This window comes from Triturus cristatus, chromosome 9 (genome assembly GCF_964204655.1).
Source record: "Triturus cristatus chromosome 9, aTriCri1.1, whole genome shotgun sequence".
Lineage (NCBI taxonomy): Eukaryota > Metazoa > Chordata > Amphibia > Caudata > Salamandridae > Triturus > Triturus cristatus.
The window spans coordinates 1,039,649,144-1,039,655,143 of NC_140592.1; positions in this window are offsets into that span (position 1 = coordinate 1,039,649,144).

The window sequence follows — 6,000 nt, forward strand, 5'->3', positions numbered from 1 at the left end:
CTTCTAAGTAGGAGGAGGGACTTCATCGTCTGGACCCTAAGAGGGTGGTCAGCTTTTACCTGGACAGGTATAAAGACTTCAGGCTGGACGACCAACTCTTCGTTTGTTACATGGGGGAAATGAAAGGCAAGGCTGTCCACAAGAGAACGCTGTCCATGTCGATCATCCTCTGCATCAAGATCTGCTACACCTTGGCCAAGAAGGAGCCTCCCGAAGGTATTCAAGCTCATTCCACCAAGTCTTCTTCTACGGCTTTGGCTAGAGGTGTCCCTGTTATAGACATCTGCAAGGTGGCAATCTTGGGTCTCCCTCCACACTTCTGTTGCAGGATTTTTTGGTCTAGGTAGGCGGGCACCCTCCTCTGGGAGCGGGACTGCTTGGGGATTCAATTCAAAAGGTGAGGAATCCACAGGCAGATGTATACATCAGAAGAACAAGTTACTTACCTTTTGGTAACGCTTTTTCTGGTGGATACAGTATATGCCTGTGGATTCCTCACTGACCCACCTCCCTCCCCTTTGCCTGCCTACGTATACTGAAAAGATTTTTGGTATGAAATTCTTGTATTTCATTGTTATTCAAGATGTTATGATGTTTATCACTAGGAAATGTCTATATTTGAGAATTTCCAGTTTTTCTTCTTTATATGGTATTCTATATATACTTGATGAAATGTTGTATACTTGTGAAAAGGTTTTTGGTTCACCCGTTTGCCTTGAAGGCACAGACAAAATAGGTGGAACTGACGTCCGCACGCCGACGAGGTCTTCATATGGCTCCGACGATGTCACGCGGAGTCGCGAGCGGGGCCGTTCCATTGTGACGTCCTCGTCGACGTGGGAGAGCTTTTAAAAATGTTTCCGTGAAATGCTGCGCAAGAAATAATGCAAAGGTGCGGAATCCACAGGCAGATGCTGTATCCACCAGAAAAAGCATTACTAAAGGTAATAACTTGTTCATCGCGAACATAAAAACCTGAACCTTGTCAAATATCTGCACCATTCTCATATTACTGGCAGGTTACCAAGATAGTTTGAACAGGACGTTTTCAGCAAAAATTAGAAAAAAAGCACCAGCTTGTCACTGCTTTGTTTAAGGAGCAGCCATAAATGTTGACGATTAGTGGAGAGTACATCTGACGTCTTAGACACATCATAGATGGTGAATATGGCAAATTACACATCACCCATACAAACAGTAGTAAACCTATTAGGAAGAGGGGAGCTAATCTATGCTCTTGCAGCTCTGCACTCTCTCCTGCTGCGTCTTTCTCCCCTGCTTTCCATAGAACCGTGTCAAGGACCTAGTGTTAGCAACCCGTCACCAGAGCGTGGGAGGAATGTAAATGGTGAAAAATTGAAGTTTCTACCTCTTTGTGCCCAAATGTATATATAATTTGGATCAGAGCAGGTGAGTAAGAAACAATCTTGGAGGAGCCAAGATGGCGACCGGGACGGCAGCGTAGACTCCCGGCTCCGTGAACCTCCGTATCCCGCACGGATATCCTGCATTAGATCCTCAGCCTGCGCTATGCGCCCGTGTTTGTGAATGAGAGCGGCAACCGATCGAGTGACTCCGAAGTTTCTGGCGGCTGTACCGCCGGAGAAACGGGTATTTGCAATTTGCGGCCTGTGCGGCCCTGGAGCCGGGACCTTGAGTGGACATCTTGGCCGGGTGGCAGTTTCACAACAGCGGCCTTTGGTGACTGGGTGGAGTCGGACTGCCGGATCGGTGCGACTATCGGCCTACATTTCGCCGTGGTCGCTTCCTACCATTAAGCGGAGCGGAACAAGTGCATGCCCGGGGTGGCAGTTCCACGACTCTCCGGTGATTGCCTCCGCCTTCGACGGTGAGCTGCCCGAACGCCGCCCGTAACTCGCCCTGATTCCTGCGGGCTGCTCCCGGATTTTCGCGGGCGCTGGTCCGTGGTGGGGACGACTGTTGCCCGTGACTACATAACGGATACATTTTTGGTCTGCCTCCGGAACCCTGTTTGCCAGCGACATGGACCTTGATGCGCTTGCCCCTGGGTCCCGGTCCCAATACGGGTTGGACCTACCCGGCGGCCATCTTGTCACGATGAAGTCTACCATCCTGTCCACCAGGTCACAGCAGGATCGGGAGTGTGCGACTCTGGGGAGCGTAGCGGAGCGATCGCAGAGAGCTGTGCTGGGGTACCGGGACCTTCTCGAGGCTCTCGGTGCCCTTCATTCCACCTTGCTTCATGGCGTTTGGGTATTGGGGAGTAGGCTTGATGGTGTGGCATCAGCGTTGGGACAGTTGCGGCCTGCCTGTCCTCCGATACACAGGGACTTCCTGCACTGCACTCAGGACGACAACGTCGGGGCCACCCCTGTGCCTAGTGACCAGCTGGAAACTCCGGACAGTCTACTATTGTGTGATCGGCTGGCTGTGGATCTGATCTGTCCCGGAGGTATTGGACCTGAGTGGGGGGGGGTGGCCTTGTCCGGTGTGCGGCCTCCGGCGACCCTGGGAAAACTCAAGCAACGGTTGTCTACTCTGGCTGATTCCGCCTTCCTGGACCTTGTGTGCAGTGCAGATCCTGGGGCAGCACTGGGAAAGACGTTCCTCCATAATGCTGACTGGGTTGGTACTCAGAGACTTCCACCCCACCGGGGTGCGTCGCTTCCTGGTCGTTTTTGGACGCTCCTTTACCGTGTAGCATTGGACATGGCGCCGGGTCGAGGGGTATGCATGGGCGGATTTGCCAAGAGTGGCCAAGGATAAGAATGCTCTTTCAGTGGTGGTCGGCTAATAGGCGGGCGGGCTCGGGGTTGCGTGCTCTCATGGTATAACTGTCGGTATAGTAGGTGCAAAATGCTCCCCATCTTTCCTTGACATGGTCGATTTTGTGTTGTTTACTGTTTGCTTTGGGGGACACATAATGTGCGGGAGGGAGACGCCGGGGGCATGTTTTGAAGGCCCTCCTCCAGTTTATTAATACTCTCTCTACCCCCCCTTCTGGTGGGGTTCTTTTCTTACTCCTTTTTCCCTGTTTCTTCTATATTTCGGGTCTGGTTCCAGGGCGACAGGCACACTGCTGGGGGGGGGGCCGTACTCATCTGCAGAGGTGCAGGGTGGGGGGTTGGGGGAGGGGATTCTTTTAGTCTTTAATCTCTTTTTTCCATGGCCTCCTTTTTCTTCTCTGATTCTTCTTGTTTTCTCTTTTCTGGGATCAGCGTGGTACATCTCCTTTGTTGTGAATCGTTGCCTTTTCATGTGTGCCACAATTTCCGGGGTGTTCTCTGGGCTTTAGGGCAGGGGACTGCAGGCGCAGCTGGGCATGATATTCTTCCCTATCCTGAATTTCCTGTGTCTGCGCCATTGATTCAATAGATTGCTGTTTATTGCTTACGTTTATCATTCTGCCTGCCTCTTATCGCTGTTGGGAAATTGTTCGGCACCTGATCCTTTTGTTTTTTTTCCATTATAAAATGAAAACCCTTTTTATCCTGGTGTCCTACCTGCGCTCTTCACTGGCCAGACTATATTAGCATGAAGATTCTGCTCCCCGAGGTGCTGCCTGTGTTAACATTTGATCTCTGTTGTTCTGACTGCTTAGCGGCCGGCCCCGGGGGGTTGTAGGCCCATACTTGTTATTGATTGAAATGTCAATAAAGGTTTTTCAAAAAAAAAAAAAAAAGAAACAATCTTGCTGTACTTGACTATTCCTTTTGTGCCCTAGTGAGCGTCTCCCAGATTAAGAGTAAGTTCCTTTGTGCCATATAAAAAAACAAAACTACGGGGATCAAGTGGGTATTTGGCAAACAAATCCTAACTTTACAGATTTGCATGCAATCTGTACTCTTTGTTTAAGGCTAGGAACATAGAACGAGTTGTCAGCTTGGAGACAGTTTCCATCATCGGGACACAGCATTGCATCAGAGCTGTATCACTAACACAGTGTTTTTTATTACATAAAGAGGACAATGACCCTTAGTGGGTCAGAGAGGGCACTCCAGCCACAATGGTCCTGGGACGAATGTTGTGTTCAACATGCATCTCTACCAATGCTGATCTTCCGTGCTGATCCTGAAGAGAGGGATTCCCAATCCAACTCCAAACCAAGTCACTCTGGTATAGGGGTCTCAGGCTAGCCTCTGAAATTGGACAGAGGGTACACCTTCTATGCTCTCAGAATAGGGGTAGCATTTGGTAGGAATATAGATATATGGAAATCAGACTGCCATGGTTGGACAGTTTATTCTTTTTAACATGTTCACAATACTGGTTACTTTGCTTTGTTTTATCTACATAATAATCACAGCACATTTTTCGATGCAAGACTGCAATTGTTTCAATAAATGTATTGAAAACGTATTTCATATCTTTAAAGTGTTTTACCTAGGGTATGCATGAGTAAGCAATGAAAGGGGTAAGATCTGTTTCCACAGTTCCCTTGGGTATTAGTGTCATGTACGAGGTTGCCAGAATCACTTACCACCCCCAGAAGGGTTAGGGATTTGTGTGAGAATCTGTGAGCTAGCTAAGAGTTGGACCAACAGTTTCTGATGATGTAGATGGACTCCGTCCCTGCATTCTGAAGTCCTGTTGTCCTAATACACAGTCCTACATTTTCTAGTGGGAATCGTATAACATGGTGCCATCAACATTCTTAGGCCAGGTACTTATTTAACAGGTCTCCCGAGTAGTTCTTGTGTGTACCCTGGATACCCCTAGTCACCTTTTAACAGAGAAGTCCCTGGTGTTGGGGACAAAGCCTCCTCAGCATAATAGGAAGCACCTATATTTGTCTGTAAGTTGCTCAAGCTTGAGCATTTAAAAGGATACCCCACTATAGTTATTCCCTCTGAATACCATTTGTTACAAAGGCGAACACTTTTATTTTCCTTTTAATTGCAGGCCAGCTGCTATAGGCACATTTCACATTACATGGGCTACATAATGAGGGGTGGAGATGTTACCTTCATGGCTGAGGCCCACAGTGCTTACAGAACTGAAGTATTCTACTCCTGGGTACTTTTTCGGCAGTAAATGCTAATACACAATTTGTTGTGATGAAGCCCCTTTATTAGGCTAATACAGACCTTAAAATGATTTAACATACCAAGAATATCAAAATTCGTTCCAAGGTGCCCTACCACATACATTAAACAACAAATGACTGGGTCCCCTCAGCAATGACTAGGCTACATGGCCAGCTACAAATCATTCCTAAATTTAGGACTGCTTAATGCTGGTGATCTACATACTCTCTATACTGGTCTAATTAGACTATATAGATGTTTAACACAATTTGTTATGCATACAATAACAACTGCCCGATCAAGGGCTGTTCAAGGTGTGCAGCCCCAGTTAGCTGTGCCTGCAATTAGTCCTGTAACTATTAATGCTATAATGGGAAAGGTTCCCACCAGACAGAAGGAAATTCCATTCAGGATGCAGGAAAAAAGAAATCAGCTTAAAGCAGTTTTTCTCCATACAAGACCCCACGATAAACATAGAATTCTCACAATGTGCATACCACTTGGGATGGTTCTCACCACAGACTACTGTGCCACTTAGGGTACAGTTTTTGCTGCAGTATATGGTACAGTTTATGCTGCAATATATATACCATAACTCATTGTACACCATCACTAGCTGTTTATCCAGAAATACTAAAACAAATTCAAAATGAATACGGGGTGGCCCCTAACTGCAAAGAAAAGGGGCCCCCTGGTACTAATGTGAAGTTCACCTAGACAGGGAAATACATACTGTAAATAATCTAGGGCAACATCATAACCAATAAAAATATTAGACCATGTCAAATAAAATTAGTGACACTAACATTTTAGAAAAATACAAAACAATGTATTGGTTATACAGAATGTTATTTTAAATATTAAAGCATAATAAATATAAATTTACAGAGACCTTCATTTGTGCAACATACTCACTGCATCCATCCATCACACATACACACCATAATCTGCTATTTGTTTCAATGTTCAATACAATTTATTAATAGGCCAC